This window comes from Poecilia latipinna, unplaced genomic scaffold (genome assembly GCF_001443285.1).
Source record: "Poecilia latipinna isolate Pla-1442-1.1 unplaced genomic scaffold, P_latipinna-1.0 Scaffold431, whole genome shotgun sequence".
Lineage (NCBI taxonomy): Eukaryota > Metazoa > Chordata > Actinopteri > Cyprinodontiformes > Poeciliidae > Poecilia > Poecilia latipinna.
In genome coordinates, this window is record NW_015113047.1 from 32,981 (window position 1) to 48,991 (window position 16,011).

The 16,011-nt window shown below is 43.4% G+C and overlaps 1 long non-coding RNA gene and 1 pseudogene across 1 annotated transcript in view; both read right to left on the bottom strand.

The window, feature by feature from the left end:
* LOC106950946 (uncharacterized) overlaps positions 1-16,011 on the bottom strand; it is a 174,998-nt pseudogene that overhangs the window by 25,443 nt on the left and 133,544 nt on the right.
* Positions 4,482-16,011, bottom strand: part of LOC106950950 (uncharacterized) — a 17,604-nt gene continuing 6,074 nt past the window's right edge. The window contains exons 2-3 of the long non-coding RNA XR_001425714.1: positions 14,297-14,302; positions 4,482-4,493 (exon numbers count right to left, since the gene is read on the bottom strand). This is a non-coding gene — a long non-coding RNA (uncharacterized LOC106950950). The remainder of the gene's footprint in view (positions 4,494-14,296; positions 14,303-16,011) is intronic.

Here is a 16,011-nt window from a genome sequence, read left to right on the forward strand (position 1 = left end):
TGATTCACCCCAATTCACCCTCATTCACTCAGATTCACCCTCATTCACCCTGATTCACCCAGATTCACCCCAATTCACCCTCATTCACTCAGATTCACCCTCATTCACCCTGATTCACCCAGATTCACCCCAATTCACCCTCATTCACCCTCATTCACTCAGATTCAATGTTATCTGGACACAGAAACACAGAAGTCATTATTCCTCATAATGGATCCATACTGTCATCAGATTCTGTTTACTTTCTCTCAGCCTCTTTGTTAAAAAAAAGGAACTCTGACGGCATTTCCAATGCTGAGAAAAGTATTTTTCCCCTTACAAGGTCAGACACTGATGTTGGACAGACTTATGGCGTTGAGATGGAAAATGAAGCTAATCTGAAATCCACATGATGTTTGGAGAGTTCACAGCTGACTTTAGATATTTAGGAGGGAGGAACGTCCATGACTGGAGTCTGTGCACCAATCAGGGTTGATTTCACTGATGCTTGTAATGTGACTCTGCATCTTTAGTACATCTGTAGCAAAGGAAGTGACCATCATCTACATGTAATGATGATACAGTCCAACTCACAGCAAAGCAACACTGACTGCAATAAGATTTAATGTTGACAAAACATTTTCTAAAATTATTTAATTACACATTTTCCTATAAATAGGGTAATGTGAACATTATCCTTTTTAAATTAGTTTTTTTGACAAAGAGTCTGAAAATTATTTGTTGGCTTCAGCTAACTGAAGTAAAGGTTGAAGGAATAAAATGTATTTTTCTTTTCAGCTTTGAGTTTTTAAATGAATACTTTGTGTTAAAGAGGAAATGTTGCTACGTTTGCACCTCGACACAGAGCAGCTCCCACCGAAAGCATCAAACGGTTTGAAACGTGCTAATTTCCTCCAGACTTTTCTGCTGCTGTAAAAAACAAACTGCAGACACGATTATCAACTTCAGCACAACTCGGAACACAAGCAGCGGCTTCGCTTCTCCCAGATGGCCGCTGTGGAGCGCATTCTGCCACAGACAGTGAAAGGCGAATTAGTGAGCCGAACTAAATGAGTGTCAGTCAGTAGTGACTGAATTATGTGGAACACCTTCAGTCTGTAACAGACTTGCAGCAGGAGCGAAGCGGCTCCCAGGGGCCCCGCGCCAGCCAAACCAGGGAGTGTGCTGCCTGTGAATCACTTGAACTTCACAATAAACAGTTTTCCACCCACATTAGGTGCAGTTTGGCAGCTGCATGCAGCACATTTCATAGATTCATTATCAATATTTCTGTGCTGCAGGGCGGCAGCTTCGATGGAGTCTGTATCTGCGACTAACTGTGACGGTCTGAACGGCTCGGCTCGATGTGGGACCGTATGATTGCCTCAAACGTCTACGTGTGTGTGAGTGTCTATGCGTTTGTGGTTGCCATGGAGACGTGGCAGCACATGCGTCGCAGAGAAACGATCAGATAAATGTCACAGTTGCTTAATGAAGCTGCACCGGTGCCCTGACGCTCAGCTAGCTCTGCGCTAACGAGCTCCTGCACGCCGCCGCCCACTAATGAGAGGAGACACTCACACGGCGAGGGGAGCGCGTCGCATTCGGCTCATTCCTCATGTTTTAGGTTTCCAGCTTGCATGGAAAGAAGATATGGATTATTGTTTTCTATGAATTAAACGGCCTATAAGATAGTTTAAAATCCAGTCAGCAGCTTTTATTATCCGTTTGTTTCTGCCGCTGCGTGAGGAGGACACATTATGACAAATTAAAACAAATATTTATGTTTAAAACTATTTTATTAGAGTTTTAATAAAACTCTAATAAGGACAAGATAAGCTAAACACTTCTGGAACAATTCAGATTTTTCCTTTTCTTAAAACTATTCCTGGTTGAATTGAATATGAAACAGTGACAATAAAAACAAGAATACTACATTTCCTTCTAAATGAAAAATATTTTCCATGTTATTGGACAGAATAAAACCTGAATGAAAATGATTTCAGTATTTCAGACAAAATAGATTTTAATCATCTTAATGCAGACAAGAACCAAAAATAGTTCCTCTGGTATTTGCTGGTTTTATGAACTAGCATGCTAATGCTATGTAGCTATGCTAGCATTAGCATGCTAGCATAGCAAAACATTATTAAACATTACTTTGAGGGACAGTGTGCTACTCAAAATAGTTCAGGTGAATGGAAAATTATATCATTTATATTTTTAACACCCAAAACATAAGCCAAACAGATGACAGTGAATTTTAAAGTGTAGTTTATAGAAGTTAGCTAAACTAGCTTGTAGCTACAGATCTGGTTCAGGATGAAAACCCGTGAAGGTTTCACCATCAGACAGCAGCCGGCGCGTCGCTCCGCGCAAGGCGGAGCTGATCCTGTCGTTACCGCAGCAGCTTTAATGCCAAGCAATGCTTCAGACTATTTCAAAATAAGAGCATGTGTGAAAAGGCTCAGCATCATTAGTGGATCTCACGCCATCTTTAGTTTAGAGATGTTGTAATTTTGCTGATTTAAGTTGGTCCAGATGCTAGAAAACCTCATGAAACAGCAGAGAGTCGATCTGTCAGCCATAATAAAACCCAACTGGGAAGGCGTTCGGTTCGAATGCTACAAAAACTGATGAAAACATGCAGGAATGTCAGTCAGGTATTTAGAAATGATGCATCTGCTGGAGCCTTGGAGAAAAATGTCTTCATTCCTCAGAGACGGAGTCAGTAACGCAGCTATTTTCTATCCTTCGTCTTTATAGTCTTCCTCAGTAAACACGGCTCAGTTTAATGTGTAAGTGCTTTTCAGTGACATACATTAAACAAACCTTGGAAATGGGTAAAGCTTTGAGCAGATCACTCCTGGATTCATGCTATTTCTGCAGCTCAGACTCAAAACAAGCCGGAATCCAGCAGAAACATCTGCACTGAAACCAGTTTCTGTGATTCATCTGCATCAACCTGCTGCAGCTGACGGGTTGTTCAGACAGACGCAGCTCCGCGTTAGTCATCGCCTCTTTACATACAAGCTGCAGCTTTTCATGTCGATCCCAGGAGCCTTGAGGAAGACGAAGGTGAAGAACGACGCCGCATGCAGAGGCGGCGGTGCACTCCGGAGTGAAAGTAGTCATGAAGAGCTAAAGGTGACCAGAATAAGTAGATTTATGCTGATTGTGACCAATAAAGGTCATCTGGCTTTGATTAGGACCAAATGTTCTGCAACTACTTCATTATTTAATATCATTTCAGGCGGGTATTCTCAGCTTTTGCAAATTCAGACTAATAAAAAACTCAAATATGATCTGATTCCTGCAGAAACTCTGCTGCAGGTTTATATGTGCAGGTATTTGTACTGTAGATTTCCACCCAAAAACCTACAAACTTTGACATTAACTTTATTTTTTTCAAGAAACAAACTTGTCAGATGTCGAAATGTTATAAACTTGAGGAAAAAAATAATTCTGCGCGATTAAAGGCAAACATTTACAATATTAAAACTACTAATCTGATGTTTAAATATTATTTAAATCAATCTGAAAATAAAATAATTACCAGTAAACCTGTGGTTGATTCCCAGCTGTAATTCACCTTCATATTAAATTTAATGTATTCTTAGATTATTGTACGTATGTATATTTGTTTGGTTGTTTATTATTTTGTTCTTTTTGTTTTATACACATTAAAGGTTTTATCTATTTATTCTCTAACAGAATTGCAACAAAAATACCAGATTTCCTGGAAGAGAATATCTGAGTTTTAATATTTTAAATTTATGTTTTTATTGTCGGAAACTTGTCAGATTTTTCTCCCAAGTTCCTTCTGACACTGGAGACTATCCTGGTTATTTTCTTTAAATGTGTGAAATTGATCTCAAACTTCCTGAGGTTTTTGTCAGATGAGCTCGACTCTGTGGACGTTTTTAAATATTTTTATCGACACCAAGTTTATAAATCTGTCTTCATGATTTGGCTGCAGGTAAAGTTTAATAACCGTCTGATCACTTTCCTCACTTTGCTTCTTTCTCCTACATTTATTATTTGCAAATTTTGTTTTGTTTCCCAAACTCAAAATGATCAGTTTTCCAAACCAAGCCACTTATTTAATTTTCTTGTTTCACATAAGGAACCCCCGGCTCACTGTGTCTCTGTTTAGCTCTTCCTCTCCACTGTCACCACATGCTTGCTCTCCAGAATTACTGTTTTAAAAACTGGGAATCAATAATCTGTGAATCTGTCTGTATAATTATCATTTAACTGAACTTGCTTTGCAGAAGGAAGCTGCAGAAAAACAAATCTTTCTTCCAAATTGGCTTAAAAATGCATATTTCTGTCCATGTTCTTCCTGTAGCTGTTAGTAATTCTGATATGTTTGATCTGCTCATTAAAATTCAACATGCAGGAAGCCGAAACGCTTCTTTATAGCCAACAGCTGCAAGTTGAAGAGGTCAGGAGAAAAAGAAGAAATTCTAAAAAAATTATCCAATAATTTCCACACAAAATAAGACAATATTCTTACACTGAGATTATTCCTCGCCTGTGGCCTTTTGCTCTGGTATTTTTCATATTTTCACAGCTTTTTAGTCATGAATTATGCATCCAAACAAAAATCCCTGGGATCACAAAACACTTTATGACCTGAATTATCTCCATGCGTGACAGCTGACTTCATCTCTGCCTCATTCTTCTGGTTAAATTCGTCTCGGTGAATCCGGTTATTTACTGTGACTTCCTAAAAGCCGAGCGCTGGGAAGGAGAACTTCCTGTCTGGATCCGATCCAGACGTGGATCCAGTAACAACCCAGCAGCTTCTGATGCAGCGGCTCAGGCAGGAAACGCTGAACTGCTGATGAACCTGCATGCAGATGAAACGCCGCTCTGAGATCTGACCAGGATGTGATCAGCAATAATCTGGAACCAATAAATCGATAAAAAGTTTAACTCCGAGGAAAACCTCAGAGCAGGACTGAGAATTATCCTCCTTAAATTATGCTTTCTAGCTCACATCAGCATGACTGAGAGTTTCTCTCTGTGTGTGTGTGTGTGTGTGTGTGTGTGTGTGAGATGGAGGGAAGGAAGGGGAAAAGGAATTAAAGCATCTTAAAGCCTCAACAGCAGATTGGTCAAATCCAGGCAGCAGCAGCAGCAAATTTCCCACTAATCTCCTGCACACTTCCTCTGCTCTTCACCTTCTCTTCCTCTCCTCTTCCTCTTATCGCCTCGCAGTGGGAACAAAAAGTGCGGGGTAAGAGTGGCTCGGGGCGCTGGGTGTCAGGTAGGTGGGCGCTTCCTCTCTTATCTGCGGTTGGAAGTAAAGGTTGTGTCTGTGCGCCGCTCCGTCTCCATCTCTGGTGTTTGCGATCTTAATTAGCAGCGGCTCGCTGCGGCGTGTGCGCCTGCGCGGCCGGCGCTGACATGGCAGCGGCTCTGATTGTCTGGCGTCGCTCCGCTGTGGCTGCGCTCTGCCAGAAGTCATCATCTGACTCGCCGTCAGGGACGATGGCCCGTTTGACTAATGCTGCGCCACAAAGCAGCACAACAACAGCGCTGCAGCAGCAACAAGAACAGAGGTCAGAAAGACGCAGATTCATGATAAAGCTTCTTGGTTATGAATCAAACTTTTCATTTAACCAGTAAATTCTCATTGATTGTCACTCGTACGATCAATAACGAAGCTATTAGTAATCAAATTAACGCATTTTAATGATTAATTAGGTGAATTTTGCTTCTATTTGATTGAAACTCCAAAGTTTTAGTGAATAATTTGTGGCAAGTCAAAATGAGCCATGATTGGTCAATCCGCTGACTGATTGACGATTATCTGAATAATCACGATCAATCATTTAGGCCTAAAATGATTGGTCAGAGGTCAGAGGTCAGAGGTCAATATTCCTGCATTTGGTCTATAAATACCAGATTATACAGGATTAGAGATGATTTAAGCTCAGGGTAGAGTTAAGTATGGAGACGAGTCAACAAGAGTTTCATGAATGTGGATTTCTGGGTGTTTTGAAGCTCCAACCGGACGGATCGTTTCCGTCCAAAGGTGCAAAAGCGTCGCCTCTGTCTGGAGCTCCTGAGTTTGTGGCATTAAATCCGCTCGGCGCGCTGATGCATGCTGGTCGTGACACCTCTAAAGGGACAACGGAGCAGAAAACCACGGGGTGTGGAGGTAAAACCGGAGCGATAAGGTCAGCCATGCAGCCACGAACAACACTGATTTAACAACACGCCTGTTTATTCAACTGGCTTCAGCCCAATTCTGCCACATTGTGAGCAAACCGCTGTGCAGTTTGCAGAACGAAGGTTACAAAAGCTTCGCATAGCTTCCATTAGCATCTGGAGAGGCTGCTATTTTCACGCAGCGCGCCGTTAAAACCAGGGAAAAGCTGCTGAAATGGGCTGTGCACCTGTTCTCTGAAGGTGTTCAGAGCGCTGCTGTGGAAAAGACGGGCTGGGATACTTTAATCAACCATTATTACACACACACACACACACACACACACACACACACACACACACACACACACCATGCAACCTACAGAGGAAGGAGTGGTTCTGGAGAGAAACTGGCAGCAAAAGGAAGTGGAGTGGAACACGGAGGAGACAGACAACGAGGGGAACCTGATTTATTCCCAAGCATGGGAGGGCGATGTTTGTTTGCTTTCAGAATGACGGGAGGAAGAAAAAGTCTTTTGCAGCCGAGAAGTTCCTCTTTCTGTGAGAAAGCACATCTGTAAGCTCTTGTTTGCTCTGTAATTTGCCTCGTAGATCATTTCATGGTGGTTGCAACTGAACGCGTTTGTGTTTTTGACCTCAGGCTCCCTTTAAAAATAAAACACAGCTGAGGCGTTTTGTCCACATCTACAACACATTCCTCACACGCAGACACACACACACACACACACACACACACGCAGACACACACACACACGCAGACAGCTACCCGGCTCGGTTCATGCTCTGCTCTCCTTCATGCTTTCTCTTTTGTTTTCCGTTGTTTTAAATAGTTTTTTGTTAGCATGCCCTAAATGCTCCAAACATTTCTCAACCACGTCTCAACGTTAAAAACACAAGTTTCCAGCTTCGTCTCAAATATTCTGTTAAATATTTTGTCCAGAATGTGAAATTCTGTAAAATGAGAAATTAAATTAAAACTTCAGTGTCAGAATTAAATCCTTCCTTTTTAGTTCAATCTTAATTGATTTTGTGTCACACCAACCTGTTCCCCTCCTGGCCTGTGGGGGCGCTGCACCAAGAACCACTGAAGGAAACGACAGGAAACCTCTGAAGACACTGAGAGCAACTTCCTTCTTCACCAGATGGAAACAAGATGGAGGCGTCAGATTTTGGTGTTGGAGGATTTCTCTTTATGCTAAAGACCAGGAGCCATTTCTGCTGCTAGTGCTAGGCTAGCACATTAGCTTTGGTTACATTTACCCAGAATGCCCTGCTCTGCAGTCCACTTCCTGCTTTTGGAGCGGTCTCACATTCAAACCGAACCAGAGTTCACTTCAACCGAACTCAGACTGAGGTCTGGAGGACCAGAGGTCAGAGGTCGACTAGCATTCACACCACACCAACCAAACTGGACTTTCTATGCAAACGGACCGGAGTCTGATTAAATCAGACTGAGCAGGGCTGGTGTGAACGCTCCCGTTGTGCAGTCCGGATCAGACAAGACGCTCACATGGGAACATTTCTTTTATCGACTGATTTAGCGTAAAATTGAAAATGTCTGCACCAAGTAATCCGTCAAAATGATGGAAGGCCTTGAGATTTTTCCGATTTAAAGAAATCGATCAAAGAAAGTATTCCAGTAACATGACGACCCCGGCTGCAGGTCAAACCTCTTTTCTCTTTGAACCAACAAACTTCAACGCATCTTCTCTCCCAACATGTTTCACAAGTCAGAAAGGCTGTGGTTTATTTAGCTCCTGTTAATTAGTAAAGTTCCTGCGCTGACCTCTTCGGACCACCTGCCTCTTCTGCCTTCAGTATATTGAAAATCAGTTGATAAAATGCAGCGATTCCCAGTCTGGGTTGAGAGCTTCCCAGAGAATGGAGGCTCTCCAAGCAGCCTGAAGCCCACAGGTATAATGATGCAACAGAAGCTGTTAGTGGAGCGGCGGGGTGAGCTGAAGGTGGGGAAGAAGTGGATGATAGCATTAAGGGGCATTACTGTGGGTGGGGTGTTCATTTTCATTAGGCTTTATGGGTTGGAAAAACATTGTCATGCATACCAATTAGAGCTGGAACAGATGGTCCAGTGTGGTTGGATGTTTCGTCTCCTGCAGACGCTCGCGTGTGTTCGGCCCGGCAGAACCGACCGAGGCAACATCACCAGTTGAGTCAACAGGAGGGAAGAGTTCAGGCTGACAGCTGCTCCTCCGCTTCCTTCCCGTCTCCTTCCCTGCTTCCTTCCCGCTCTGCCCTCCGTCCCCGGCCGGCCCCTCCAGGGCCAAATTAAACCTTGATCAGTCTGTTCAACAGCCTCTCCGCGGAGGCAGCCATATGCTGACATATGCTGACCGGGGGGGGAGGGAGAGGGCTCGTCTAATTATTCACATGCATGTGTGTGTGTGTGTGTGAGCTTGGTGTCTCTGTGAGGTCCCCGATGCAAACACTGTCAAGTCAACACAAAGGTTTGACTGATGCGGCTTTCCAGGGGCCAAACGTGAGAGTTTTTCCACTGAATCTAGCTGCCAGTTTTCATTTGTTGGTCGAGTTTGCTTCTTTTCCAGAAATGTGTCCATGAGAGAGCAGAGAAACCTTCTGCAGAAGCAAGCAGATGCTTACAGAACATACTAATAATACAATTTCCTCGTAATAATGATTCAGATCAACAACAAATGGCCTTTGATGCAAACGTGTGGAGATTTGAGTATAAGGAGCGATTCAACTAATTCAGCAGGCAGAAACAACAACCTTCTCTGAAAACTCAATATTTCAGCACTTAAAATGTTTTGCAAATGAAAGATTTGAAGAGTTTTCTTTTATGGTGTTATAAAAGGCGCGTTTTAAAAGCTAATATTCTGCTACTTTGAGCCAAATGGAAAGACAGAAAAAGGAGATTAATTTTAAAAATCATTAATTTATAGCAACATGTGACCCAAGATCTGCTTTAAAGAGTGGCAGGTAATAACTTATAACCATGACATATTCAGAACTAATTATTTTATATATAAAAGGTGATAAAAAGGCCATTTTCAGAAGCTCTTCAGTGTAAATATTTACAGAGATCAATGATTTATCAGTAAACTGATGGATGTTCTTCACTTGAACTTTGGTCTAAAACTTGAGAATGCAAATAAAATGACTTTATACGATTTTGAGTGAAATTGTTTTGGTGACTCAAAATAAATCTCAACCAGTGGAGCCAGAAAAACCAATCAGTTCTGCAACCTTTAGGCTGTTTTCCCTCCTGACAGTCCAGTAAACTCGGTTCGACCCAGTTTGTTCCACCTCCAGCTGCTGTGGCTCTGAGTCACACCAACCTGTTCCCCTCCTGGCCTGTGGGGGCGCTGCACCAAGAACCACTAAAGGAAACGACACAAAAACCTCTGAAGACACTGAGAGCAACTTCCTTCTTCACCAGATGGAAACAAGATGGAGGCGTCAGATTTTAGCGGTTGGAGGATTTCTGCTGCTAGTGCTAGGCTAGCACGTTAGCTTTGGTTACATTTACCCAGAATGCCCTGCTCTGCAGTCCACTTCCTGCTTTTGGAGCGGTCTCCGGTCCGCTTGGCGTTCACATTCAAACTGAACCAGAGTTCACTTCAACCGAACCCAAAGGCTTGTAGGAGGGTCAGATTCCCCAAACGAACCGGGCTTTGAAGCAGACGGGAGCTGAACAGGGCTGGTGTGAATGCAGCCTAAAACACACCAAGCCAACCTCCTGCTACTGTAAACTTGTCAACTTTTTATGAAATGTAAGGACTGAGGATGTAAAGAGGTGAGGAACAAACCCAGATCAACACTTTGGACTCATCTGGACTTCCTCACATAGCTGAGGCCTTTTAACCGGATCAACCCATTTTATATGTCAAAGCTCTGAAAATGAACTCTGTCTGTCCAGTTATCTTGCCTATAATCTAAACCAAAGATAATTGACTGCACCATTATATAAACCAGTTGGACTCCATTGTATTTTCTGGGACATTGTCTGAGGTTTTGTTGAGTACAAGCATTCAGTGCTTTGAGCCGTGTTACTGCTGTAGAAGCTGCAGGTTGAGAAACAAACATTTCAAAAGCTCAGAAATAATCCCCGAACTATCGACATGGCTGGATATCAGCGGAGGGGAGTGAGAAACTATGTTTTCTTGTGCGTAAATTGAGCGAATCGGCCCTTTAACACCCTCCCAGCGGACCCAGTCCGACACTTCAAAGGCTCCTTTGTACAACTTCTCGCTCGGCTTTACAATCGGCAGCGGCGGAGGATACAGGTGCGCCTCCCCGCTTCTCAGACGTTTTCATGAGCAAAACGCGGCGGCTGCGGCGTTAGCCACGGCTCAGTGGCTCTGAATGGGGAGGCGCTAACAGGCTAGCGCTTCCCATTGATCTTTGCTGCTCACTAATAGCAGACAGTGGAGACTCTGGCTCTCCAGGGCCATTAGGATGCATGAGTGGGACCGTGCTAAATGGGACAATACACAGAGGTGTGTACAAGGGTAAATACACTCCAGTTCATTGGCGGAGACAGATCCAGCTGCTTATATTCCTCCGGCTAACCTTGGGATTGCATTACCCCGGGTGTTTGTCTAGCGTGCGTTGTGATATACGGATTAAGCGCGGCGTTACAGCGTGACTGATGCCGCCTTATTTAGGGGCGCCGTTACATTTCCAAGCTATTATTTCAGACCTGCAGGGACAAGGCGTGGATTTGAGTGTGACAGGACACACACAGATACAAACAGAGGAGTGTTTTGGTGCATGGGCAGACCTCCATTCTGTGTCTTATCTCCCGAACAGTAAGAGCAGAAAAATGGAGCGGCCTGTCTGCTCTCCATCCCTCTGAATGTTTAATGAAGCATCCCTCTCCGTCTCCCTCCCTCCCTCCCGCTGCTGCCTCTCCAGCTCTCACCCATCATCTACTTCTGCTTGCTCCATCCCTGTTTGTCTAGATCTCTCTTCCTGCAGGCGAACACACATCACACAGTTGCATTGGCCCAGGATGAGATCTGAATGCTGACGAGGGTCGAGAAACTTCGGGTCCAGATTTTTCCAAATGTACAGTTTGTTTCCACTTAACTTTTGTCTTGACGCCTGAGGTTGGGCTGTTTGTCGGTCTTTGTTCTGATGACACAGTCTGGTATGAACAATATCCTGCAGACTGGCTCCACTTGAAGATCATAGTCACATCTGATGCTGTTTAGAAAGCAGGATTTGACTTTTCAAGATAAAAGCTGCTGTTTTGCCTTAATCTAGAGTTCAGATCGCCAAATGTTACCTACAAGTTCTTTGTCTTTATTTCTGACCCCTGAAAAAGCTAAATAGACCAAGGAAAGCTGTTATTAGTGGTGAACTTTGATTATTATTTTTTTTTATTTCAGAGGCTACTATTAATTTATTGCATTTTAATTGAAAATATATTGGGAAAGTAAGCAACATTTTTAATTTAAAAACCAATTTTAGCTACAAAATTTTTGAATAAATAAACGAGTTCAATATGTTAGCGGATATTAGCAGATATTAGCGGATGTCAGTGGATGTTAGCGGATGTTAGCTGATGTTAGCGGATGTTAGCAGATGTTAGCGAATGTCACTTGTGCGTCTGATTTCCGGGCGTACCAGAAACACGTAAATATAAAGGTTCTAATTTGGGACATCCAATTTTATATTTGTTAAAAATGTGATTAATTACGCCAAAATCAATCCAATAATTGAAATGAACCTGTTAAAAGTCCCGGCCTGAGTTTTAATTTGCTAATATCACCATTTTGCTTTCAGGTTGAACTGCAACTGCGACTTTTCAACGTTAGCATCTAAACTACAGGACGAAGTCTGCAGTCGGGGTTTCCGGTCTGGTTTTGGAGACGATGGTAACTTGTTTACCTCATCTCCACTTCTTTGCAGATGATGTGATTCTATCGCCATAATTAGACCTTGAACTTAGCACACAATAGCATGGCTGACCCCTGGTTGGTTCTCAACCAGAAAGACGTTTCTGCCAAAAGAATCTAAGATAAGAGCAGCTAGAATGATGAAAGCGAGGTTGGGTCATCCTGAGAGATGAGCTGATGAACTTTGGGAAGATCTACCACTCCTCCATGTAGAAAGGCGTCAGCTGAAGGAGTTTAGGTCACCAGGAGGAAAACCTGGGAATCTGGGAGCCAAGTCAACACGTCAACCAATTCCTGAACCGTTTGGTGTTACTGGTGAAGAGTCGCAGCCACCTGGAAGCCTTTGAATCAAACCACTGCAGCTTTTGATTCTCCAGAGGAGGAATGAGTTGCTTTGGTCCAGTCATCTACCATTCATCACTATTTGTTCCTAGTAAACTGAATCAGATCCAGACGCTGAGCTAAAGGAAATGACACAAACAGAACCAGAACCTTGACTTTACATCACCTACTGCAGATTTAACATAACGATCCTTTAACCAATCAGCCTTAGCTTTGGAGAACCAGGTTTAAAATACTAAAATATCCTCACTACAGACTAAAGCCCAGGAAAACACATCTAAATTCATAACTCAGATTTCTCCCCAGTGACTTGACTAAATGTCTCAGGACACACATGGAGTAACTATGAATAAAAGCAATTCCCTAAAACCAAAAAGGTCTATTTTTCTCTGATTTCTCAGATTCTGATTTAGTGAGCTGCACAGAACATCCAACATGCAGAAAACTTTCCACTCCACTGCTGGGAACATCGACACAAAAAGACAAACAGCCGTGTGTGAGTGTGTTGTTTCCACGCGCATGTGGGTGTGATGCGAGCGAGCGCACTCCTGACTCCCAGCCGCAGGACTTCAAATTATCCCCAGGCTCCTCCAAAGCACACTTCAGAATTTCTGTCTGCTTTCCAAACTCATTACTTCAGTGGGGCAAATCAAACAGGGCGCATTAAACGGAGCTCCGACGTAAAGAGAGTGGAGAGCACGGCAGAGACGAGCGCCTGCGTGTTAATTAGCAGGATCCTGCTGTAATTAATGGCCTATGAACAGGCCTGCTGGGTGAGGAGTGGAGGTCAGACACCTGAGCGGCCGCAGCCAGCCCAACGTCTTCCAGGCTATCAGATTACACCAACCTGAGGCGAACCACGCCGGCTGACATGCAGGAAGCTTCCAACATGGATGCTGTCAGAGCAATTAGAGTCCATGAATCATCAGCAGGGAGGCGATGACCTCTGACCCCACAGGAGAGACAGTTACTGCATCAGATTATTAATCTGGAAACTGAACTCTTAAACTCAAATAGATTAATACAACAGCAGGAAATAAAAATATGTTACTAAATATTTTTTACATAATTAATTATACTTGGAACAGAATTTACAGATTATTGCTTTGCATCCTTTTATGTTTTCATAAGATAATAAGATGATAACAGTTTTCAGAAAGTCTTGACTGCGTTGGGCTTTGAAACCTCGCAGGACAAACATTTTATTCCCCTCTGAGCTAAACCGTTCGTTCACAAACTGATGGAAAAGTTATTTAGACTTAAACCAACTGTTTTTATTTAAATCCACGTTTAGGACTGAGGCTGACCAGAAAATAAACGTCTTCTGAATATGGAGTAACTAACGTGTAATTAACATAACTAATATGAGTGATGAGTAACTAATAGTTTACTATGAGGTAAATAATGTCATACTAAAAATATCATGACATAGGATTTTTCAGTAGACTGTAAAAATATATATTTATATTTAAAATATATAATATTTTGTCCAAAAATTGATGAAAAATTAAACATTTTCTCTTCCTCAGTGGTAAAACTGTTTAATTTTGATTTCTTTGTTTAAATTAGATTGTAGATTAGGTCATTCATTAATAATCAATATTTAAAATCTATCAATATTTATTAATAACTAAATGTAAGAAGGCATATACATTAATAATGGATTAGTAGATGTATTTTCTCACCTTTTTCCCGTTCAGTGGGATCTTTAGTGATTAAGATCATTTTAAGTGTTAGAAGAAATTCTGGATGTAAAGAAATTAGGTTTTGCTCAATACTTTGGGTCTCCATGGCAACCGTTCAGGTTGGTAGCGGATGTGGGAGGAATCCACGAAGGAAACCGAAACTGAACCAGGGAAACAGCTGCTGGTCCTTCCTGACCCAGCGGCGTGTTTACAGCTGCAGCACCAAACACTCACCTCTACCCAACCTGATGACACAACGGCTAACAGCTAACGGCTAACAGCTAACGGCTAACAGCTGACCCGTTAGAAAGGTGACTCCTGCACCTTAAATCTGCAGCCAATGAGGCTCTGAAGCTTTACTTCCTACTCTACTAGTGTGAGAATCCGAGCGATGCCGCGGCCTTTCTCTAGCGAACAAAGAGAGCATTCCCTCGCCAGCAGATCAATACGCCGGATCCATTCTGGTTTGTTAAGAGTAATAGACATGGATTTGAGGAGTCGAGAGGGAGGCTAACAGGCGCTGATTTAGCCAGACTGCACCGGACCCATTTACTCCTCAGCTTCAGCTAATAGGGTTTCTGCCGCCTCCAAAGCGCTTTGTAGCGCCGTCGCAGCGCCGCATACGCCACAAGAAAAATTACCCCCATTATGTCATCTCTATAATGATTCCTACTGAGAAAGCAGAGGCTACAATGGTGGTACAGTAAATTATAATAAACACCATTACTCTTGACGGCTCCTTCTGAGTTTGAGCGCGTGTGTCGAGGAGGACGATGATGGAGTGTGTGAGCGGCGGTGAAATTAAACTGGGGCTCAGGTGAGGAGCGGAGCGGCGGGGAGGAAGTCCAACACCCTGAGGACGGCTGCACACGGAGAACAGAGGAGAACAGGAGAACGGAGGGAGCTGACAGCCAGCGGACGGATGAGGAGATGGATGGCATGTAATGATGAAACGGATGGAGGACGAGACAAGAGAGACGTGCGCATCAGAGGCCATTACTCATCTGCGACGCGCACACGGACTGAAAACACCACGCAGGGGTGCCGGAGGAGCGTCTGCCACCCACCGCATCTCTCTCTCTTCCTGTCGTTCTCCTTCATCCCTCCCTCCATCTGCTCCTTCGCTCCTGGTTTCCTTCTGATCAAACTGTGAAATTTGACTTTTCCTCTCAGAGTTCTCCCTGACGTTTCAATAAACCATAAAACGACAAAATGACCAGAAAACTATTTATCCTGACAGACCTTGTTATGTTAGAGTTAAATTCTGTAAAGGCAGAAGTAACAGTGATTAAAACTTAGACTGAGCTTTAAATTAGACTCTGCTCCCTGAAGCATCACATCAGAAGCCTGAGTCCTGCAGCCTGACCCGTGGACTCGCCGCGCGGCGCAGGAAACTCCGTCTGCATCTGGCTGGATGCCGCAGCGACGCTGCAGCTCCCATAATGAGCACCCAGGGGAAATGTTGCACCGATCTCTTCACCAGGGTCTGAACAGACTTGTGCGATACTCTGACACTCCCCGGAGGCCGCAGGCTCTAAACAGCCATTTCCATAACAGAATGCTCACAGCGGCATGATGGGCTCCGTCCCCAGGGTGTCAGCTACAAGAGCAGGGCCGGGGCGCCGCAGCACGGGATCAATGCCTCTGATGAGTGACATTTTCATGTCAAGGATCTTTAATTAGACAAACATCAGGCCATCACACCCGCAGTGATCGAATGTTTCTCCAGGGAAGGTTTGAGGTTTTAAAAGCCAACAGCTAATTTACTCAGTTATTTCAGTTTCTGACGCAACAGCAGCGATCTGCATGAAACAAATCACCAAAATAAACTGTTTCTGATTGAATAGATCATGGATTTTAGTCAGAAGGAGTAGCTGTGAAGAAAAGCCCATCATGTCTGTTCAACAGAGCAGATAGCCTGACTAACCAAGCAGCTGCTTTTT